The sequence below is a fragment of the Schistocerca americana genome, chromosome 2 (genome assembly GCF_021461395.2).
Source record: "Schistocerca americana isolate TAMUIC-IGC-003095 chromosome 2, iqSchAmer2.1, whole genome shotgun sequence".
Taxonomy (NCBI): Eukaryota; Metazoa; Arthropoda; class Insecta; order Orthoptera; family Acrididae; genus Schistocerca; species Schistocerca americana.
Window position 1 is genome coordinate 293,111,566 of NC_060120.1, and position 19,879 is coordinate 293,131,444.

At 54.6% G+C, this 19,879-nt stretch overlaps 45 non-coding genes across 45 annotated transcripts; 9 read left to right on the top strand and 36 right to left on the bottom strand.

The window, feature by feature from the left end:
- Positions 1-129: 129 nt before the first annotated feature.
- Trnai-aau lies at positions 130-203 on the bottom strand. The gene has a single exon. It is a non-coding gene; the product is annotated as a tRNA-Ile (tRNA).
- A 198-nt stretch (positions 204-401) lies between these two features.
- Positions 402-473, bottom strand: Trnae-uuc. The gene has a single exon. It is a non-coding gene; the product is annotated as a tRNA-Glu (tRNA).
- A 305-nt stretch (positions 474-778) lies between these two features.
- Positions 779-851, bottom strand: Trnam-cau. Its single transcript has one exon. It is a non-coding gene; the product is annotated as a tRNA-Met (tRNA).
- A 381-nt stretch (positions 852-1,232) lies between these two features.
- Trnag-gcc lies at positions 1,233-1,303 on the bottom strand. The gene has a single exon. It is a non-coding gene; the product is annotated as a tRNA-Gly (tRNA).
- A 342-nt stretch (positions 1,304-1,645) lies between these two features.
- On the top strand, positions 1,646-1,717 carry Trnag-ucc. Its single transcript has one exon. It is a non-coding gene; the product is annotated as a tRNA-Gly (tRNA).
- Positions 1,718-2,327: 610 nt separating this feature from the next.
- Positions 2,328-2,401, bottom strand: Trnai-aau. Its single transcript has one exon. It is a non-coding gene; the product is annotated as a tRNA-Ile (tRNA).
- Positions 2,402-2,599: 198 nt separating this feature from the next.
- On the bottom strand, positions 2,600-2,671 carry Trnae-uuc. The gene has a single exon. It is a non-coding gene; the product is annotated as a tRNA-Glu (tRNA).
- Positions 2,672-2,976: 305 nt separating this feature from the next.
- Positions 2,977-3,049, bottom strand: Trnam-cau. The gene has a single exon. It is a non-coding gene; the product is annotated as a tRNA-Met (tRNA).
- Positions 3,050-3,430: 381 nt separating this feature from the next.
- Trnag-gcc lies at positions 3,431-3,501 on the bottom strand. Its single transcript has one exon. It is a non-coding gene; the product is annotated as a tRNA-Gly (tRNA).
- Positions 3,502-3,843: 342 nt separating this feature from the next.
- On the top strand, positions 3,844-3,915 carry Trnag-ucc. The gene has a single exon. It is a non-coding gene; the product is annotated as a tRNA-Gly (tRNA).
- Positions 3,916-4,525: 610 nt separating this feature from the next.
- Trnai-aau lies at positions 4,526-4,599 on the bottom strand. The gene has a single exon. It is a non-coding gene; the product is annotated as a tRNA-Ile (tRNA).
- Positions 4,600-4,797: 198 nt separating this feature from the next.
- Positions 4,798-4,869, bottom strand: Trnae-uuc. The gene has a single exon. It is a non-coding gene; the product is annotated as a tRNA-Glu (tRNA).
- Positions 4,870-5,174: 305 nt separating this feature from the next.
- On the bottom strand, positions 5,175-5,247 carry Trnam-cau. Its single transcript has one exon. It is a non-coding gene; the product is annotated as a tRNA-Met (tRNA).
- Positions 5,248-5,628: 381 nt separating this feature from the next.
- On the bottom strand, positions 5,629-5,699 carry Trnag-gcc. The gene has a single exon. It is a non-coding gene; the product is annotated as a tRNA-Gly (tRNA).
- A 342-nt stretch (positions 5,700-6,041) lies between these two features.
- Trnag-ucc lies at positions 6,042-6,113 on the top strand. The gene has a single exon. It is a non-coding gene; the product is annotated as a tRNA-Gly (tRNA).
- Positions 6,114-6,723: 610 nt separating this feature from the next.
- On the bottom strand, positions 6,724-6,797 carry Trnai-aau. The gene has a single exon. It is a non-coding gene; the product is annotated as a tRNA-Ile (tRNA).
- A 198-nt stretch (positions 6,798-6,995) lies between these two features.
- Trnae-uuc lies at positions 6,996-7,067 on the bottom strand. Its single transcript has one exon. It is a non-coding gene; the product is annotated as a tRNA-Glu (tRNA).
- Positions 7,068-7,372: 305 nt separating this feature from the next.
- Trnam-cau lies at positions 7,373-7,445 on the bottom strand. The gene has a single exon. It is a non-coding gene; the product is annotated as a tRNA-Met (tRNA).
- Positions 7,446-7,826: 381 nt separating this feature from the next.
- Trnag-gcc lies at positions 7,827-7,897 on the bottom strand. The gene has a single exon. It is a non-coding gene; the product is annotated as a tRNA-Gly (tRNA).
- A 342-nt stretch (positions 7,898-8,239) lies between these two features.
- On the top strand, positions 8,240-8,311 carry Trnag-ucc. The gene has a single exon. It is a non-coding gene; the product is annotated as a tRNA-Gly (tRNA).
- A 610-nt stretch (positions 8,312-8,921) lies between these two features.
- Trnai-aau lies at positions 8,922-8,995 on the bottom strand. Its single transcript has one exon. It is a non-coding gene; the product is annotated as a tRNA-Ile (tRNA).
- Positions 8,996-9,193: 198 nt separating this feature from the next.
- Trnae-uuc lies at positions 9,194-9,265 on the bottom strand. Its single transcript has one exon. It is a non-coding gene; the product is annotated as a tRNA-Glu (tRNA).
- Positions 9,266-9,570: 305 nt separating this feature from the next.
- On the bottom strand, positions 9,571-9,643 carry Trnam-cau. The gene has a single exon. It is a non-coding gene; the product is annotated as a tRNA-Met (tRNA).
- A 381-nt stretch (positions 9,644-10,024) lies between these two features.
- Trnag-gcc lies at positions 10,025-10,095 on the bottom strand. Its single transcript has one exon. It is a non-coding gene; the product is annotated as a tRNA-Gly (tRNA).
- A 342-nt stretch (positions 10,096-10,437) lies between these two features.
- Trnag-ucc lies at positions 10,438-10,509 on the top strand. The gene has a single exon. It is a non-coding gene; the product is annotated as a tRNA-Gly (tRNA).
- Positions 10,510-11,119: 610 nt separating this feature from the next.
- On the bottom strand, positions 11,120-11,193 carry Trnai-aau. The gene has a single exon. It is a non-coding gene; the product is annotated as a tRNA-Ile (tRNA).
- A 198-nt stretch (positions 11,194-11,391) lies between these two features.
- Positions 11,392-11,463, bottom strand: Trnae-uuc. Its single transcript has one exon. It is a non-coding gene; the product is annotated as a tRNA-Glu (tRNA).
- Positions 11,464-11,768: 305 nt separating this feature from the next.
- Positions 11,769-11,841, bottom strand: Trnam-cau. The gene has a single exon. It is a non-coding gene; the product is annotated as a tRNA-Met (tRNA).
- Positions 11,842-12,222: 381 nt separating this feature from the next.
- On the bottom strand, positions 12,223-12,293 carry Trnag-gcc. Its single transcript has one exon. It is a non-coding gene; the product is annotated as a tRNA-Gly (tRNA).
- Positions 12,294-12,635: 342 nt separating this feature from the next.
- On the top strand, positions 12,636-12,707 carry Trnag-ucc. Its single transcript has one exon. It is a non-coding gene; the product is annotated as a tRNA-Gly (tRNA).
- Positions 12,708-13,317: 610 nt separating this feature from the next.
- On the bottom strand, positions 13,318-13,391 carry Trnai-aau. Its single transcript has one exon. It is a non-coding gene; the product is annotated as a tRNA-Ile (tRNA).
- Positions 13,392-13,589: 198 nt separating this feature from the next.
- On the bottom strand, positions 13,590-13,661 carry Trnae-uuc. Its single transcript has one exon. It is a non-coding gene; the product is annotated as a tRNA-Glu (tRNA).
- A 305-nt stretch (positions 13,662-13,966) lies between these two features.
- Positions 13,967-14,039, bottom strand: Trnai-uau. The gene has a single exon. It is a non-coding gene; the product is annotated as a tRNA-Ile (tRNA).
- A 381-nt stretch (positions 14,040-14,420) lies between these two features.
- Positions 14,421-14,491, bottom strand: Trnag-gcc. The gene has a single exon. It is a non-coding gene; the product is annotated as a tRNA-Gly (tRNA).
- Positions 14,492-14,833: 342 nt separating this feature from the next.
- Trnag-ucc lies at positions 14,834-14,905 on the top strand. The gene has a single exon. It is a non-coding gene; the product is annotated as a tRNA-Gly (tRNA).
- A 597-nt stretch (positions 14,906-15,502) lies between these two features.
- Trnai-aau lies at positions 15,503-15,576 on the bottom strand. The gene has a single exon. It is a non-coding gene; the product is annotated as a tRNA-Ile (tRNA).
- A 198-nt stretch (positions 15,577-15,774) lies between these two features.
- On the bottom strand, positions 15,775-15,846 carry Trnae-uuc. The gene has a single exon. It is a non-coding gene; the product is annotated as a tRNA-Glu (tRNA).
- A 305-nt stretch (positions 15,847-16,151) lies between these two features.
- On the bottom strand, positions 16,152-16,224 carry Trnam-cau. Its single transcript has one exon. It is a non-coding gene; the product is annotated as a tRNA-Met (tRNA).
- A 381-nt stretch (positions 16,225-16,605) lies between these two features.
- Trnag-gcc lies at positions 16,606-16,676 on the bottom strand. The gene has a single exon. It is a non-coding gene; the product is annotated as a tRNA-Gly (tRNA).
- Positions 16,677-17,018: 342 nt separating this feature from the next.
- On the top strand, positions 17,019-17,090 carry Trnag-ucc. Its single transcript has one exon. It is a non-coding gene; the product is annotated as a tRNA-Gly (tRNA).
- Positions 17,091-17,700: 610 nt separating this feature from the next.
- On the bottom strand, positions 17,701-17,774 carry Trnai-aau. Its single transcript has one exon. It is a non-coding gene; the product is annotated as a tRNA-Ile (tRNA).
- Positions 17,775-17,972: 198 nt separating this feature from the next.
- On the bottom strand, positions 17,973-18,044 carry Trnae-uuc. The gene has a single exon. It is a non-coding gene; the product is annotated as a tRNA-Glu (tRNA).
- Positions 18,045-18,349: 305 nt separating this feature from the next.
- Trnai-uau lies at positions 18,350-18,422 on the bottom strand. Its single transcript has one exon. It is a non-coding gene; the product is annotated as a tRNA-Ile (tRNA).
- A 381-nt stretch (positions 18,423-18,803) lies between these two features.
- Positions 18,804-18,874, bottom strand: Trnag-gcc. Its single transcript has one exon. It is a non-coding gene; the product is annotated as a tRNA-Gly (tRNA).
- A 342-nt stretch (positions 18,875-19,216) lies between these two features.
- Positions 19,217-19,288, top strand: Trnag-ucc. The gene has a single exon. It is a non-coding gene; the product is annotated as a tRNA-Gly (tRNA).
- Positions 19,289-19,879: the final 591 nt, after the last annotated feature.

Sequence of the window (19,879 nt, forward strand, 5' to 3'; positions counted from 1 at the left end):
AATGCTGTAGCGCTTCCCGACGAGTCGGGTTCGGATCCTCTGTCAACTTCCACGCAGGGTGATGATCTTTTGGTCATCACACTCGCCAGCTGAAATCGGCGCTGCCTTTTCGTAGTAGTAAAAGAGTAGTGGCCCGTGGGGGGATCGAACCCACGACCTTCGCGTTATTAGCACGACGCTCTAACCAACTGAGCTAACGGGCGTCGGCAGATGCAGTTGCTCAGCCCTACGCTGGAAACAGGTGGCATGAAGCCATACACCATTTCTATGGTCGTCGTGTGTCTGCTTCCCTAGTCTATATTCTGCTGACGGTCACGAAACAGTAGCTATATTGCGAGCAGGACGGCAAACGGCTGCTCGGACAGCTCAAACTTGCCACGATTCGTGTGGAAAAAATTCCGTTCCGGTACCGGGAATCGAACCCGGGCCTCCTGGGTGAAAGCCAGGTATCCTAGCCACTAGACCACACCGGATGTGGACGTTTCGTTCGACCGTTCGTACGGTCGCTTGTCGCATTTCGTGTCGAGTGCCGCGTCGGCGCCCCTCTCTCTTTGCGAGCATCTTTGCACATACTGACTGGCAAGGCGCGCACCTCAAACGTCGCAGAGCAATGCTTTTGGCTTCATGCTCTGCTGGGAGAAGAGGAAAAGGGAAGCTGTAAGTAGCAATAACAGGAAGTAAACATTTTCCCGCTGAAGCGTTGAAACGTTGTGGATAACAAACAAGAAATACGTTGGCGCCCTAGCAACAGCACCACCATCAGTCACAGAAAATTAAATGCCCCGGGTGAGGATCGAACTCACGACCTTAAGATTATGAGACTTACGCGCTGCCTACTGCGCTACCGAGGCACGGGTGCACCGCTTGTCCTGGAAACTGGGTAAATACCGTACCCAATATTAGACGTAGAGACACTGTACTTCCTGGATAACGTGTTCTGTTGCTACACGTGCACTGCCGGCCCAGTTGATTGCGGTGCTGCTGCAGCTGTTGCAACGATAGGCAGCACTCCTTGTCGTTAAAGTTTAGAGCCTCGGAGGCACCCGGACCCAGCAACTTGTGAGGCCAGGCCGACGCTAGTCTGTAGAACATGATGCGAGCGTCCTAGTGGGGACCCGCGAGTGCTGCGTTCTCGGTCCTTCTCAAGGGAAATCCAGCTACACATCCTTGTGGATCGTGCATCTCAAGCGCTCAAGCGACGCGGCAGCATCATCGCGGGAAAAGCAAAATGATGCATCGGCCGGGAATCGAACCCGGGCCGCCCGCGTGGCAGGCGAGCATTCTACCACTGAACCACCGATGCTGGGGCCAGCGGCAACTTGACGCTGCTTCCCGAGCAGATGTCTCAAGGGAAAGTGGGACTGCCGTCAAGCGCCGTAGCATTCTGTGGGAAAGATGCTGCAGACGCTGAATCCTGCACTGCACTGCTTAAAAATGCCGCCAGAACGCGGTCCTCTGCGTACTCTTGCGTCGCCGGCGCCCAACTCTTGCCAAAGGATGCGAAATGTGCGCGGATACGCTGTCCGAATGCGTCTGGATGTGCTCCCCTAGCCTGCCTCGAAATGCGCCTGCCAGGTACGATCACCTTCGGCCGCTGCCGACTGGCGGGAAGCCGACACAGCGCGGACGCGCGGCGCTCGCTTGTGCGGTGGTGGTGTAATGGTCAGCATAGTTGCCTTCCAAGCAGTTGATCCGGGTTCGATTCCCGGCCACCGCAGCAGGCTTTTAATTTCGCGTATGAGTACTTTTGCCACGCGCTCTTAAATTATTGTTTTTTCGCGCTCTTACTCGCTGCATACCAGCCCTTAGTGTGTCTCGACTTGTCTCGTGTCTCGACTTGTCTCGACTTTGCTCAGCTGACGCGAGAGCTGACGCTCTCAAATCGGCCTTTATCAAAACGACAAGCACGAGAAACGACTGAGAGAGGTAAGGAGAGGCGAGGCGATGGACACACAGCACGCCCCCTTCATTTCACGGTGGCGTCTCCCTGACCGAATCGGGCTGTAGCTCCGAAAACAAAGGAGAAACAAAAATAGGAAGTAAAAGTGCAAATAGTGCCCTGTGTTCCCATGCGCTCACCCGCCCAAGTACTGACAAGGGCCAAAGTTGTTACGCATCGGCAATCGGACATTTTCTTTCATTTTCTCTTTATCGGTTGAGAACCAGTGTATTCAAGATATTATGGCCATTGCCGAGTGAATGCTGTAGCGCTTCCCGACGAGTCGGGTTCGGATCCTCTGTCAACTTCCACGCAGGGTGATGATCTTTTGGTCATCACACTCGCCAGCTGAAATCGGCGCTGCCTTTTCGTAGTAGTAAAAGAGTAGTGGCCCGTGGGGGGATCGAACCCACGACCTTCGCGTTATTAGCACGACGCTCTAACCAACTGAGCTAACGGGCGTCGGCAGATGCAGTTGCTCAGCCCTACGCTGGAAACAGGTGGCATGAAGCCATACACCATTTCTATGGTCGTCGTGTGTCTGCTTCCCTAGTCTATATTCTGCTGACGGTCACGAAACAGTAGCTATATTGCGAGCAGGACGGCAAACGGCTGCTCGGACAGCTCAAACTTGCCACGATTCGTGTGGAAAAAATTCCGTTCCGGTACCGGGAATCGAACCCGGGCCTCCTGGGTGAAAGCCAGGTATCCTAGCCACTAGACCACACCGGATGTGGACGTTTCGTTCGACCGTTCGTACGGTCGCTTGTCGCATTTCGTGTCGAGTGCCGCGTCGGCGCCCCTCTCTCTTTGCGAGCATCTTTGCACATACTGACTGGCAAGGCGCGCACCTCAAACGTCGCAGAGCAATGCTTTTGGCTTCATGCTCTGCTGGGAGAAGAGGAAAAGGGAAGCTGTAAGTAGCAATAACAGGAAGTAAACATTTTCCCGCTGAAGCGTTGAAACGTTGTGGATAACAAACAAGAAATACGTTGGCGCCCTAGCAACAGCACCACCATCAGTCACAGAAAATTAAATGCCCCGGGTGAGGATCGAACTCACGACCTTAAGATTATGAGACTTACGCGCTGCCTACTGCGCTACCGAGGCACGGGTGCACCGCTTGTCCTGGAAACTGGGTAAATACCGTACCCAATATTAGACGTAGAGACACTGTACTTCCTGGATAACGTGTTCTGTTGCTACACGTGCACTGCCGGCCCAGTTGATTGCGGTGCTGCTGCAGCTGTTGCAACGATAGGCAGCACTCCTTGTCGTTAAAGTTTAGAGCCTCGGAGGCACCCGGACCCAGCAACTTGTGAGGCCAGGCCGACGCTAGTCTGTAGAACATGATGCGAGCGTCCTAGTGGGGACCCGCGAGTGCTGCGTTCTCGGTCCTTCTCAAGGGAAATCCAGCTACACATCCTTGTGGATCGTGCATCTCAAGCGCTCAAGCGACGCGGCAGCATCATCGCGGGAAAAGCAAAATGATGCATCGGCCGGGAATCGAACCCGGGCCGCCCGCGTGGCAGGCGAGCATTCTACCACTGAACCACCGATGCTGGGGCCAGCGGTAACTTGACGCTGCTTCCCGAGCAGATGTCTCAAGGGAAAGTGGGACTGCCGTCAAGCGCCGTAGCATTCTGTGGGAAAGATGCTGCAGACGCTGAATCCTGCACTGCACTGCTTAAAAATGCCGCCAGAACGCGGTCCTCTGCGTACTCTTGCGTCGCCGGCGCCCAACTCTTGCCAAAGGATGCGAAATGTGCGCGGATACGCTGTCCGAATGCGTCTGGATGTGCTCCCCTAGCCTGCCTCGAAATGCGCCTGCCAGGTACGATCACCTTCGGCCGCTGCCGACTGGCGGGAAGCCGACACAGCGCGGACGCGCGGCGCTCGCTTGTGCGGTGGTGGTGTAATGGTCAGCATAGTTGCCTTCCAAGCAGTTGATCCGGGTTCGATTCCCGGCCACCGCAGCAGGCTTTTAATTTCGCGTATGAGTACTTTTGCCACGCGCTCTTAAATTATTGTTTTTTCGCGCTCTTACTCGCTGCATACCAGCCCTTAGTGTGTCTCGACTTGTCTCGTGTCTCGACTTGTCTCGACTTTGCTCAGCTGACGCGAGAGCTGACGCTCTCAAATCGGCCTTTATCAAAACGACAAGCACGAGAAACGACTGAGAGAGGTAAGGAGAGGCGAGGCGATGGACACACAGCACGCCCCCTTCATTTCACGGTGGCGTCTCCCTGACCGAATCGGGCTGTAGCTCCGAAAACAAAGGAGAAACAAAAATAGGAAGTAAAAGTGCAAATAGTGCCCTGTGTTCCCATGCGCTCACCCGCCCAAGTACTGACAAGGGCCAAAGTTGTTACGCATCGGCAATCGGACATTTTCTTTCATTTTCTCTTTATCGGTTGAGAACCAGTGTATTCAAGATATTATGGCCATTGCCGAGTGAATGCTGTAGCGCTTCCCGACGAGTCGGGTTCGGATCCTCTGTCAACTTCCACGCAGGGTGATGATCTTTTGGTCATCACACTCGCCAGCTGAAATCGGCGCTGCCTTTTCGTAGTAGTAAAAGAGTAGTGGCCCGTGGGGGGATCGAACCCACGACCTTCGCGTTATTAGCACGACGCTCTAACCAACTGAGCTAACGGGCGTCGGCAGATGCAGTTGCTCAGCCCTACGCTGGAAACAGGTGGCATGAAGCCATACACCATTTCTATGGTCGTCGTGTGTCTGCTTCCCTAGTCTATATTCTGCTGACGGTCACGAAACAGTAGCTATATTGCGAGCAGGACGGCAAACGGCTGCTCGGACAGCTCAAACTTGCCACGATTCGTGTGGAAAAAATTCCGTTCCGGTACCGGGAATCGAACCCGGGCCTCCTGGGTGAAAGCCAGGTATCCTAGCCACTAGACCACACCGGATGTGGACGTTTCGTTCGACCGTTCGTACGGTCGCTTGTCGCATTTCGTGTCGAGTGCCGCGTCGGCGCCCCTCTCTCTTTGCGAGCATCTTTGCACATACTGACTGGCAAGGCGCGCACCTCAAACGTCGCAGAGCAATGCTTTTGGCTTCATGCTCTGCTGGGAGAAGAGGAAAAGGGAAGCTGTAAGTAGCAATAACAGGAAGTAAACATTTTCCCGCTGAAGCGTTGAAACGTTGTGGATAACAAACAAGAAATACGTTGGCGCCCTAGCAACAGCACCACCATCAGTCACAGAAAATTAAATGCCCCGGGTGAGGATCGAACTCACGACCTTAAGATTATGAGACTTACGCGCTGCCTACTGCGCTACCGAGGCACGGGTGCACCGCTTGTCCTGGAAACTGGGTAAATACCGTACCCAATATTAGACGTAGAGACACTGTACTTCCTGGATAACGTGTTCTGTTGCTACACGTGCACTGCCGGCCCAGTTGATTGCGGTGCTGCTGCAGCTGTTGCAACGATAGGCAGCACTCCTTGTCGTTAAAGTTTAGAGCCTCGGAGGCACCCGGACCCAGCAACTTGTGAGGCCAGGCCGACGCTAGTCTGTAGAACATGATGCGAGCGTCCTAGTGGGGACCCGCGAGTGCTGCGTTCTCGGTCCTTCTCAAGGGAAATCCAGCTACACATCCTTGTGGATCGTGCATCTCAAGCGCTCAAGCGACGCGGCAGCATCATCGCGGGAAAAGCAAAATGATGCATCGGCCGGGAATCGAACCCGGGCCGCCCGCGTGGCAGGCGAGCATTCTACCACTGAACCACCGATGCTGGGGCCAGCGGTAACTTGACGCTGCTTCCCGAGCAGATGTCTCAAGGGAAAGTGGGACTGCCGTCAAGCGCCGTAGCATTCTGTGGGAAAGATGCTGCAGACGCTGAATCCTGCACTGCACTGCTTAAAAATGCCGCCAGAACGCGGTCCTCTGCGTACTCTTGCGTCGCCGGCGCCCAACTCTTGCCAAAGGATGCGAAATGTGCGCGGATACGCTGTCCGAATGCGTCTGGATGTGCTCCCCTAGCCTGCCTCGAAATGCGCCTGCCAGGTACGATCACCTTCGGCCGCTGCCGACTGGCGGGAAGCCGACACAGCGCGGACGCGCGGCGCTCGCTTGTGCGGTGGTGGTGTAATGGTCAGCATAGTTGCCTTCCAAGCAGTTGATCCGGGTTCGATTCCCGGCCACCGCAGCAGGCTTTTAATTTCGCGTATGAGTACTTTTGCCACGCGCTCTTAAATTATTGTTTTTTCGCGCTCTTACTCGCTGCATACCAGCCCTTAGTGTGTCTCGACTTGTCTCGTGTCTCGACTTGTCTCGACTTTGCTCAGCTGACGCGAGAGCTGACGCTCTCAAATCGGCCTTTATCAAAACGACAAGCACGAGAAACGACTGAGAGAGGTAAGGAGAGGCGAGGCGATGGACACACAGCACGCCCCCTTCATTTCACGGTGGCGTCTCCCTGACCGAATCGGGCTGTAGCTCCGAAAACAAAGGAGAAACAAAAATAGGAAGTAAAAGTGCAAATAGTGCCCTGTGTTCCCATGCGCTCACCCGCCCAAGTACTGACAAGGGCCAAAGTTGTTACGCATCGGCAATCGGACATTTTCTTTCATTTTCTCTTTATCGGTTGAGAACCAGTGTATTCAAGATATTATGGCCATTGCCGAGTGAATGCTGTAGCGCTTCCCGACGAGTCGGGTTCGGATCCTCTGTCAACTTCCACGCAGGGTGATGATCTTTTGGTCATCACACTCGCCAGCTGAAATCGGCGCTGCCTTTTCGTAGTAGTAAAAGAGTAGTGGCCCGTGGGGGGATCGAACCCACGACCTTCGCGTTATTAGCACGACGCTCTAACCAACTGAGCTAACGGGCGTCGGCAGATGCAGTTGCTCAGCCCTACGCTGGAAACAGGTGGCATGAAGCCATACACCATTTCTATGGTCGTCGTGTGTCTGCTTCCCTAGTCTATATTCTGCTGACGGTCACGAAACAGTAGCTATATTGCGAGCAGGACGGCAAACGGCTGCTCGGACAGCTCAAACTTGCCACGATTCGTGTGGAAAAAATTCCGTTCCGGTACCGGGAATCGAACCCGGGCCTCCTGGGTGAAAGCCAGGTATCCTAGCCACTAGACCACACCGGATGTGGACGTTTCGTTCGACCGTTCGTACGGTCGCTTGTCGCATTTCGTGTCGAGTGCCGCGTCGGCGCCCCTCTCTCTTTGCGAGCATCTTTGCACATACTGACTGGCAAGGCGCGCACCTCAAACGTCGCAGAGCAATGCTTTTGGCTTCATGCTCTGCTGGGAGAAGAGGAAAAGGGAAGCTGTAAGTAGCAATAACAGGAAGTAAACATTTTCCCGCTGAAGCGTTGAAACGTTGTGGATAACAAACAAGAAATACGTTGGCGCCCTAGCAACAGCACCACCATCAGTCACAGAAAATTAAATGCCCCGGGTGAGGATCGAACTCACGACCTTAAGATTATGAGACTTACGCGCTGCCTACTGCGCTACCGAGGCACGGGTGCACCGCTTGTCCTGGAAACTGGGTAAATACCGTACCCAATATTAGACGTAGAGACACTGTACTTCCTGGATAACGTGTTCTGTTGCTACACGTGCACTGCCGGCCCAGTTGATTGCGGTGCTGCTGCAGCTGTTGCAACGATAGGCAGCACTCCTTGTCGTTAAAGTTTAGAGCCTCGGAGGCACCCGGACCCAGCAACTTGTGAGGCCAGGCCGACGCTAGTCTGTAGAACATGATGCGAGCGTCCTAGTGGGGACCCGCGAGTGCTGCGTTCTCGGTCCTTCTCAAGGGAAATCCAGCTACACATCCTTGTGGATCGTGCATCTCAAGCGCTCAAGCGACGCGGCAGCATCATCGCGGGAAAAGCAAAATGATGCATCGGCCGGGAATCGAACCCGGGCCGCCCGCGTGGCAGGCGAGCATTCTACCACTGAACCACCGATGCTGGGGCCAGCGGCAACTTGACGCTGCTTCCCGAGCAGATGTCTCAAGGGAAAGTGGGACTGCCGTCAAGCGCCGTAGCATTCTGTGGGAAAGATGCTGCAGACGCTGAATCCTGCACTGCACTGCTTAAAAATGCCGCCAGAACGCGGTCCTCTGCGTACTCTTGCGTCGCCGGCGCCCAACTCTTGCCAAAGGATGCGAAATGTGCGCGGATACGCTGTCCGAATGCGTCTGGATGTGCTCCCCTAGCCTGCCTCGAAATGCGCCTGCCAGGTACGATCACCTTCGGCCGCTGCCGACTGGCGGGAAGCCGACACAGCGCGGACGCGCGGCGCTCGCTTGTGCGGTGGTGGTGTAATGGTCAGCATAGTTGCCTTCCAAGCAGTTGATCCGGGTTCGATTCCCGGCCACCGCAGCAGGCTTTTAATTTCGCGTATGAGTACTTTTGCCACGCGCTCTTAAATTATTGTTTTTTCGCGCTCTTACTCGCTGCATACCAGCCCTTAGTGTGTCTCGACTTGTCTCGTGTCTCGACTTGTCTCGACTTTGCTCAGCTGACGCGAGAGCTGACGCTCTCAAATCGGCCTTTATCAAAACGACAAGCACGAGAAACGACTGAGAGAGGTAAGGAGAGGCGAGGCGATGGACACACAGCACGCCCCCTTCATTTCACGGTGGCGTCTCCCTGACCGAATCGGGCTGTAGCTCCGAAAACAAAGGAGAAACAAAAATAGGAAGTAAAAGTGCAAATAGTGCCCTGTGTTCCCATGCGCTCACCCGCCCAAGTACTGACAAGGGCCAAAGTTGTTACGCATCGGCAATCGGACATTTTCTTTCATTTTCTCTTTATCGGTTGAGAACCAGTGTATTCAAGATATTATGGCCATTGCCGAGTGAATGCTGTAGCGCTTCCCGACGAGTCGGGTTCGGATCCTCTGTCAACTTCCACGCAGGGTGATGATCTTTTGGTCATCACACTCGCCAGCTGAAATCGGCGCTGCCTTTTCGTAGTAGTAAAAGAGTAGTGGCCCGTGGGGGGATCGAACCCACGACCTTCGCGTTATTAGCACGACGCTCTAACCAACTGAGCTAACGGGCGTCGGCAGATGCAGTTGCTCAGCCCTACGCTGGAAACAGGTGGCATGAAGCCATACACCATTTCTATGGTCGTCGTGTGTCTGCTTCCCTAGTCTATATTCTGCTGACGGTCACGAAACAGTAGCTATATTGCGAGCAGGACGGCAAACGGCTGCTCGGACAGCTCAAACTTGCCACGATTCGTGTGGAAAAAATTCCGTTCCGGTACCGGGAATCGAACCCGGGCCTCCTGGGTGAAAGCCAGGTATCCTAGCCACTAGACCACACCGGATGTGGACGTTTCGTTCGACCGTTCGTACGGTCGCTTGTCGCATTTCGTGTCGAATGCCGCGTCGGCGCCCCTCTCTCTTTGCGAGCATCTTTGCACATACTGACTGGCAAGGCGCGCACCTCAAACGTCGCAGAGCAATGCTTTTGGCTTCATGCTCTGCTGGGAGAAGAGGAAAAGGGAAGCTGTAAGTAGCAATAACAGGAAGTAAACATTTTCCCGCTGAAGCGTTGAAACGTTGTGGATAACAAACAAGAAATACGTTGGCGCCCTAGCAACAGCACCACCATCAGTCACAGAAAATTAAATGCCCCGGGTGAGGATCGAACTCACGACCTTAAGATTATGAGACTTACGCGCTGCCTACTGCGCTACCGAGGCACGGGTGCACCGCTTGTCCTGGAAACTGGGTAAATACCGTACCCAATATTAGACGTAGAGACACTGTACTTCCTGGATAACGTGTTCTGTTGCTACACGTGCACTGCCGGCCCAGTTGATTGCGGTGCTGCTGCAGCTGTTGCAACGATAGGCAGCACTCCTTGTCGTTAAAGTTCAGAGCCTCGGAGGCACCCGGACCCAGCAACTTGTGAGGCAAGGCCGACGCTAGTCTGTAGAACATGATGCGAGCGTCCTAGTGGGGACCCGCGAGTGCTGCGTTCTCGGTCCTTCTCAAGGGAAATCCAGCTACACATTCTTGTGGATCGTGCATCTCAAGCGCTCAAGCGACGCGGCAGCATCATCGCGGGAAAAGCAAAATGATGCATCGGCCGGGAATCGAACCCGGGCCGCCCGCGTGGCAGGCGAGCATTCTACCACTGAACCACCGATGCTGGGGCCAGCGGTAACTTGACGCTGCTTCCCGAGCAGATGTCTCAAGGGAAAGTGGGACTGCCGTCAAGCGCCGTAGCATTCTGTGGGAAAGATGCTGCAGACGCTGAATCCTGCACTGCACTGCTTAAAAATGCCGCCAGAACGCGGTCCTCTGCGTACTCTTGCGTCGCCGGCGCCCAACTCTTGCCAAAGGATGCGAAATGTGCGCGGATACGCTGTCCGAATGCGTCTGGATGTGCTCCCCTAGCCTGCCTCGAAATGCGCCTGCCAGGTACGATCACCTTCGGCCGCTGCCGACTGGCGGGAAGCCGACACAGCGCGGACGCGCGGCGCTCGCTTGTGCGGTGGTGGTGTAATGGTCAGCATAGTTGCCTTCCAAGCAGTTGATCCGGGTTCGATTCCCGGCCACCGCAGCAGGCTTTTAATTTCGCGTATGAGTACTTTTGCCACGCGCTCTTAAATTATTGTTTTTTCGCGCTCTTACTCGCTGCATACCAGCCCTTAGTGTGTCTCGACTTGTCTCGTGTCTCGACTTGTCTCGACTTTGCTCAGCTGACGCGAGAGCTGACGCTCTCAAATCGGCCTTTATCAAAACGACAAGCACGAGAAACGACTGAGAGAGGTAAGGAGAGGCGAGGCGATGGACACACAGCACGCCCCCTTCATTTCACGGTGGCGTCTCCCTGACCGAATCGGGCTGTAGCTCCGAAAACAAAGGAGAAACAAAAATAGGAAGTAAAAGTGCAAATAGTGCCCTGTGTTCCCATGCGCTCACCCGCCCAAGTACTGACAAGGGCCAAAGTTGTTACGCATCGGCAATCGGACATTTTCTTTCATTTTCTCTTTATCGGTTGAGAACCAGTGTATTCAAGATATTATGGCCATTGCCGAGTGAATGCTGTAGCGCTTCCCGACGAGTCGGGTTCGGATCCTCTGTCAACTTCCACGCAGGGTGATGATCTTTTGGTCATCACACTCGCCAGCTGAAATCGGCGCTGCCTTTTCGTAGTAGTAAAAGAGTAGTGGCCCGTGGGGGGATCGAACCCACGACCTTCGCGTTATTAGCACGACGCTCTAACCAACTGAGCTAACGGGCGTCGGCAGATGCAGTTGCTCAGCCCTACGCTGGAAACAGGTGGCATGAAGCCATACACCATTTCTATGGTCGTCGTGTGTCTGCTTCCCTAGTCTATATTCTGCTGACGGTCACGAAACAGTAGCTATATTGCGAGCAGGACGGCAAACGGCTGCTCGGACAGCTCAAACTTGCCACGATTCGTGTGGAAAAAATTCCGTTCCGGTACCGGGAATCGAACCCGGGCCTCCTGGGTGAAAGCCAGGTATCCTAGCCACTAGACCACACCGGATGTGGACGTTTCGTTCGACCGTTCGTACGGTCGCTTGTCGCATTTCGTGTCGAATGCCGCGTCGGCGCCCCTCTCTCTTTGCGAGCATCTTTGCACATACTGACTGGCAAGGCGCGCACCTCAAACGTCGCAGAGCAATGCTTTTGGCTTCATGCTCTGCTGGGAGAAGAGGAAAAGGGAAGCTGTAAGTAGCAATAACAGGAAGTAAACATTTTCCCGCTGAAGCGTTGAAACGTTGTGGATAACAAACAAGAAATACGTTGGCGCCCTAGCAACAGCACCACCATCAGTCACAGAAAATTAAATGCCCCGGGTGAGGATCGAACTCACGACCTTAAGATTATGAGACTTACGCGCTGCCTACTGCGCTACCGAGGCACGGGTGCACCGCTTGTCCTGGAAACTGGGTAAATACCGTACCCAATATTAGACGTAGAGACACTGTACTTCCTGGATAACGTGTTCTGTTGCTACACGTGCACTGCCGGCCCAGTTGATTGCGGTGCTGCTGCAGCTGTTGCAACGATAGGCAGCACTCCTTGTCGTTAAAGTTCAGAGCCTCGGAGGCACCCGGACCCAGCAACTTGTGAGGCAAGGCCGACGCTAGTCTGTAGAACATGATGCGAGCGTCCTAGTGGGGACCCGCGAGTGCTGCGTTCTCGGTCCTTCTCAAGGGAAATCCAGCTACACATTCTTGTGGATCGTGCATCTCAAGCGCTCAAGCGACGCGGCAGCATCATCGCGGGAAAAGCAAAATGATGCATCGGCCGGGAATCGAACCCGGGCCGCCCGCGTGGCAGGCGAGCATTCTACCACTGAACCACCGATGCTGGGGCCAGCGGTAACTTGACGCTGCTTCCCGAGCAGATGTCTCAAGGGAAAGTGGGACTGCCGTCAAGCGCCGTAGCATTCTGTGGGAAAGATGCTGCAGACGCTGAATCCTGCACTGCACTGCTTAAAAATGCCGCCAGAACGCGGTCCTCTGCGTACTCTTGCGTCGCCGGCGCCCAACTCTTGCCAAAGGATGCGAAATGTGCGCGGATACGCTGTCCGAATGCGTCTGGATGTGCTCCCCTAGCCTGCCTCGAAATGCGCCTGCCAGGTACGATCACCTTCGGCCGCTGCCGACTGGCGGGAAGCCGACACAGCGCGGACGCGCGGCGCTCGCTTGTGCGGTGGTGGTGTAATGGTCAGCATAGTTGCCTTCCAAGCAGTTGATCCGGGTTCGATTCCCGGCCACCGCAGCAGGCTTTTAATTTCGCGTATGAGTACTTTTGCCACGCGCTCTTAAATTATTGTTTTTTCGCGCTCTTACTCGCTGCATACCAGCCCTTAGTGTGTCTCGACTTGTCTCGTGTCTCGACTTGTCTCGACTTTGCTCAGCTGACGCGAGAGCTGACGCTCTCAAATCGGCCTTTATCAAAACGACAAGCACGAGAAACGACTGAGAGAGGTAAGGAGAGGCGAGGCGATGGACACACAGCACGCCCCCTTCATTTCACGGTGGCGTCTCCCTGACCGAATCGGGCTGTAGCTCCGAAAACAAAGGAGAAACAAAAATAGGAAGTAAAAGTGCAAATAGTGCCCTGTGTTCCCATGCGCTCACCCGCCCAAGTACTGACAAGGGCCAAAGTTGTTACGCATCGGCAATCGGACATTTTCTTTCATTTTCTCTTTATCGGTTGAGAACCAGTGTATTCAAGATATTATGGCCATTGCCGAGTGAATGCTGTAGCGCTTCCCGACGAGTCGGGTTCGGATCCTCTGTCAACTTCCACGCAGGGTGATGATCTTTTGGTCATCACACTCGCCAGCTGAAATCGGCGCTGCCTTTTCGTAGTAGTAAAAGAGTAGTGGCCCGTGGGGGGATCGAACCCACGACCTTCGCGTTATTAGCACGACGCTCTAACCAACTGAGCTAACGGGCGTCGGCAGATGCAGTTGCTCAGCCCTACGCTGGAAACAGGTGGCATGAAGCCATACACCATTTCTATGGTCGTCGTGTGTCTGCTTCCCTAGGCTATATTCTGCTGACGGTCACGAAACAGTAGCTATATTGCGAGCAGGACGGCAAACGGCTGCTCGGACAGCTCAAACTTGCCACGATTCGTGTGGAAAAAATTCCGTTCCGGTACCGGGAATCGAACCCGGGCCTCCTGGGTGAAAGCCAGGTATCCTAGCCACTAGACCACACCGGATGTGGACGTTTCGTTCGACCGTTCGTACGGTCGCTTGTCGCATTTCGTGTCGAGTGCCGCGTCGGCGCCCCTCTCTCTTTGCGAGCATCTTTGCACATACTGACTGGCAAGGCGCGCACCTCAAACGTCGCAGAGCAATGCTTTTGGCTTCATGCTCTGCTGGGAGAAGAGGAAAAGGGAAGCTGTAAGTAGCAATAACAGGAAGTAAACATTTTCCCGCTGAAGCGTTGAAACGTTGTGGATAACAAACAAGAAATACGTTGGCGCCCTAGCAACAGCACCACCATCAGTCACAGAAAATTAAATGCCCCGGGTGAGGATCGAACTCACGACCTTAAGATTATAAGACTTACGCGCTGCCTACTGCGCTACCGAGGCACGGGTGCACCGCTTGTCCTGGAAACTGGGTAAATACCGTACCCAATATTAGACGTAGAGACACTGTACTTCCTGGATAACGTGTTCTGTTGCTACACGTGCACTGCCGGCCCAGTTGATTGCGGTGCTGCTGCAGCTGTTGCAACGATAGGCAGCACTCCTTGTCGTTAAAGTTCAGAGCCTCGGAGGCACCCGGACCCAGCAACTTGTGAGGCCAGGCCGACGCTAGTCTGTAGAACATGATGCGAGCGTCCTAGTGGGGACCCGCGAGTGCTGCGTTCTCGGTCCTTCTCAAGGGAAATCCAGCTACACATCCTTGTGGATCGTGCATCTCAAGCGCTCAAGCGACGCGGCAGCATCATCGCGGGAAAAGCAAAATGATGCATCGGCCGGGAATCGAACCCGGGCCGCCCGCGTGGCAGGCGAGCATTCTACCACTGAACCACCGATGCTGGGGCCAGCGGTAACTTGACGCTGCTTCCCGAGCAGATGTCTCAAGGGAAAGTGGGACTGCCGTCAAGCGCCGTAGCATTCTGTGGGAAAGATGCTGCAGACGCTGAATCCTGCACTGCACTGCTTAAAAATGCCGCCAGAACGCGGTCCTCTGCGTACTCTTGCGTCGCCGGCGCCCAACTCTTGCCAAAGGATGCGAAATGTGCGCGGATACGCTGTCCGAATGCGTCTGGATGTGCTCCCCTAGCCTGCCTCGAAATGCGCCTGCCAGGTACGATCACCTTCGGCCGCTGCCGACTGGCGGGAAGCCGACACAGCGCGGACGCGCGGCGCTCGCTTGTGCGGTGGTGGTGTAATGGTCAGCATAGTTGCCTTCCAAGCAGTTGATCCGGGTTCGATTCCCGGCCACCGCAGCAGGCTTTTAATTTCGCGTATGAGTACTTTTGCCACGCGCTCTTAAATTATTGTTTTTTCGCGCTCTTACTCGCTGCATACCAGCCCTTAGTGTGTCTCGACTTACTTGTCTCGACTTTGCTCAGCTGACGCGAGAGCTGACGCTCTCAAATCGGCCTTTATCAAAACGACAAGCACGAGAAACGACTGAGAGAGGTAAGGAGAGGCGAGGCGATGGACACACAGCACGCCCCCTTCATTTCACGGTGGCGTCTCCCTGACCGAATCGGGCTGTAGCTCCGAAAACAAAGGAGAAACAAAAATAGGAAGTAAAAGTGCAAATAGTGCCCTGTGTTCCCATGCGCTCACCCGCCCAAGTACTGACAAGGGCCAAAGTTGTTACGCATCGGCAATCGGACATTTTCTTTCATTTTCTCTTTATCGGTTGAGAACCAGTGTATTCAAGATATTATGGCCATTGCCGAGTGAATGCTGTAGCGCTTCCCGACGAGTCGGGTTCGGATCCTCTGTCAACTTCCACGCAGGGTGATGATCTTTTGGTCATCACACTCGCCAGCTGAAATCGGCGCTGCCTTTTCGTAGTAGTAAAAGAGTAGTGGCCCGTGGGGGGATCGAACCCACGACCTTCGCGTTATTAGCACGACGCTCTAACCAACTGAGCTAACGGGCGTCGGCAGATGCAGTTGCTCAGCCCTACGCTGGAAACAGGTGGCATGAAGCCATACACCATTTCTATGGTCGTCGTGTGTCTGCTTCCCTAGTCTATATTCTGCTGACGGTCACGAAACAGTAGCTATATTGCGAGCAGGACGGCAAACGGCTGCTCGGACAGCTCAAACTTGCCACGATTCGTGTGGAAAAAATTCCGTTCCGGTACCGGGAATCGAACCCGGGCCTCCTGGGTGAAAGCCAGGTATCCTAGCCACTAGACCACACCGGATGTGGACGTTTCGTTCGACCGTTCGTACGGTCGCTTGTCGCATTTCGTGTCGAATGCCGCGTCGGCGCCCCTCTCTCTTTGCGAGCATCTTTGCACATACTGACTGGCAAGGCGCGCACCTCAAACGTCGCAGAGCAATGCTTTTGGCTTCATGCTCTGCTGGGAGAAGAGGAAAAGGGAAGCTGTAAGTAGCAATAACAGGAAGTAAACATTTTCCCGCTGAAGCGTTGAAACGTTGTGGATAACAAACAAGAAATACGTTGGCGCCCTAGCAACAGCACCACCATCAGTCACAGAAAATTAAATGCCCCGGGTGAGGATCGAACTCACGACCTTAAGATTATGAGACTTACGCGCTGCCTACTGCGCTACCGAGGCACGGGTGCACCGCTTGTCCTGGAAACTGGGTAAATACCGTACCCAATATTAGACGTAGAGACACTGTACTTCCTGGATAACGTGTTCTGTTGCTACACGTGCACTGCCGGCCCAGTTGATTGCGGTGCTGCTGCAGCTGTTGCAACGATAGGCAGCACTCCTTGTCGTTAAAGTTCAGAGCCTCGGAGGCACCCGGACCCAGCAACTTGTGAGGCAAGGCCGACGCTAGTCTGTAGAACATGATGCGAGCGTCCTAGTGGGGACCCGCGAGTGCTGCGTTCTCGGTCCTTCTCAAGGGAAATCCAGCTACACATTCTTGTGGATCGTGCATCTCAAGCGCTCAAGCGACGCGGCAGCATCATCGCGGGAAAAGCAAAATGATGCATCGGCCGGGAATCGAACCCGGGCCGCCCGCGTGGCAGGCGAGCATTCTACCACTGAACCACCGATGCTGGGGCCAGCGGTAACTTGACGCTGCTTCCCGAGCAGATGTCTCAAGGGAAAGTGGGACTGCCGTCAAGCGCCGTAGCATTCTGTGGGAAAGATGCTGCAGACGCTGAATCCTGCACTGCACTGCTTAAAAATGCCGCCAGAACGCGGTCCTCTGCGTACTCTTGCGTCGCCGGCGCCCAACTCTTGCCAAAGGATGCGAAATGTGCGCGGATACGCTGTCCGAATGCGTCTGGATGTGCTCCCCTAGCCTGCCTCGAAATGCGCCTGCCAGGTACGATCACCTTCGGCCGCTGCCGACTGGCGGGAAGCCGACACAGCGCGGACGCGCGGCGCTCGCTTGTGCGGTGGTGGTGTAATGGTCAGCATAGTTGCCTTCCAAGCAGTTGATCCGGGTTCGATTCCCGGCCACCGCAGCAGGCTTTTAATTTCGCGTATGAGTACTTTTGCCACGCGCTCTTAAATTATTGTTTTTTCGCGCTCTTACTCGCTGCATACCAGCCCTTAGTGTGTCTCGACTTGTCTCGTGTCTCGACTTGTCTCGACTTTGCTCAGCTGACGCGAGAGCTGACGCTCTCAAATCGGCCTTTATCAAAACGACAAGCACGAGAAACGACTGAGAGAGGTAAGGAGAGGCGAGGCGATGGACACACAGCACGCCCCCTTCATTTCACGGTGGCGTCTCCCTGACCGAATCGGGCTGTAGCTCCGAAAACAAAGGAGAAACAAAAATAGGAAGTAAAAGTGCAAATAGTGCCCTGTGTTCCCATGCGCTCACCCGCCCAAGTACTGACAAGGGCCAAAGTTGTTACGCATCGGCAATCGGACATTTTCTTTCATTTTCTCTTTATCGGTTGAGAACCAGTGTATTCAAGATATTATGGCCATTGCCGAGTGAATGCTGTAGCGCTTCCCGACGAGTCGGGTTCGGATCCTCTGTCAACTTCCACGCAGGGTGATGATCTTTTGGTCATCACACTCGCCAGCTGAAATCGGCGCTGCCTTTTCGTAGTAGTAAAAGAGTAGTGGCCCGTGGGGGGATCGAACCCACGACCTTCGCGTTATTAGCACGACGCTCTAACCAACTGAGCTAACGGGCGTCGGCAGATGCAGTTGCTCAGCCCTACGCTGGAAACAGGTGGCATGAAGCCATACACCATTTCTATGGTCGTCGTGTGTCTGCTTCCCTAGGCTATATTCTGCTGACGGTCACGAAACAGTAGCTATATTGCGAGCAGGACGGCAAACGGCTGCTCGGACAGCTCAAACTTGCCACGATTCGTGTGGAAAAAATTCCGTTCCGGTACCGGGAATCGAACCCGGGCCTCCTGGGTGAAAGCCAGGTATCCTAGCCACTAGACCACACCGGATGTGGACGTTTCGTTCGACCGTTCGTACGGTCGCTTGTCGCATTTCGTGTCGAGTGCCGCGTCGGCGCCCCTCTCTCTTTGCGAGCATCTTTGCACATACTGACTGGCAAGGCGCGCACCTCAAACGTCGCAGAGCAATGCTTTTGGCTTCATGCTCTGCTGGGAGAAGAGGAAAAGGGAAGCTGTAAGTAGCAATAACAGGAAGTAAACATTTTCCCGCTGAAGCGTTGAAACGTTGTGGATAACAAACAAGAAATACGTTGGCGCCCTAGCAACAGCACCACCATCAGTCACAGAAAATTAAATGCCCCGGGTGAGGATCGAACTCACGACCTTAAGATTATAAGACTTACGCGCTGCCTACTGCGCTACCGAGGCACGGGTGCACCGCTTGTCCTGGAAACTGGGTAAATACCGTACCCAATATTAGACGTAGAGACACTGTACTTCCTGGATAACGTGTTCTGTTGCTACACGTGCACTGCCGGCCCAGTTGATTGCGGTGCTGCTGCAGCTGTTGCAACGATAGGCAGCACTCCTTGTCGTTAAAGTTCAGAGCCTCGGAGGCACCCGGACCCAGCAACTTGTGAGGCCAGGCCGACGCTAGTCTGTAGAACATGATGCGAGCGTCCTAGTGGGGACCCGCGAGTGCTGCGTTCTCGGTCCTTCTCAAGGGAAATCCAGCTACACATCCTTGTGGATCGTGCATCTCAAGCGCTCAAGCGACGCGGCAGCATCATCGCGGGAAAAGCAAAATGATGCATCGGCCGGGAATCGAACCCGGGCCGCCCGCGTGGCAGGCGAGCATTCTACCACTGAACCACCGATGCTGGGGCCAGCGGTAACTTGACGCTGCTTCCCGAGCAGATGTCTCAAGGGAAAGTGGGACTGCCGTCAAGCGCCGTAGCATTCTGTGGGAAAGATGCTGCAGACGCTGAATCCTGCACTGCACTGCTTAAAAATGCCGCCAGAACGCGGTCCTCTGCGTACTCTTGCGTCGCCGGCGCCCAACTCTTGCCAAAGGATGCGAAATGTGCGCGGATACGCTGTCCGAATGCGTCTGGATGTGCTCCCCTAGCCTGCCTCGAAATGCGCCTGCCAGGTACGATCACCTTCGGCCGCTGCCGACTGGCGGGAAGCCGACACAGCGCGGACGCGCGGCGCTCGCTTGTGCGGTGGTGGTGTAATGGTCAGCATAGTTGCCTTCCAAGCAGTTGATCCGGGTTCGATTCCCGGCCACCGCAGCAGGCTTTTAATTTCGCGTATGAGTACTTTTGCCACGCGCTCTTAAATTATTGTTTTTTCGCGCTCTTACTCGCTGCATACCAGCCCTTAGTGTGTCTCGACTTACTTGTCTCGACTTTGCTCAGCTGACGCGAGAGCTGACGCTCTCAAATCGGCCTTTATCAAAACGACAAGCACGAGAAACGACTGAGAGAGGTAAGGAGAGGCGAGGCGATGGACACACAGCACGCCCCCTTCATTTCACGGTGGCGTCTCCCTGACCGAATCGGGCTGTAGCTCCGAAAACAAAGGAGAAACAAAAATAGGAAGTAAAAGTGCAAATAGTGCCCTGTGTTCCCATGCGCTCACCCGCCCAAGTACTGACAAGGGCCAAAGTTGTTACGCATCGGCAATCGGACATTTTCTTTCATTTTCTCTTTATCGGTTGAGAACCAGTGTATTCAAGATATTATGGCCATTGCCGAGTGAATGCTGTAGCGCTTCCCGACGAGTCGGGTTCGGATCCTCTGTCAACTTCCACGCAGGGTGATGATCTTTTGGTCATCACACTCGCCAGCTGAAATCGGCGCTGCCTTTTCGTAGTAGTAAAA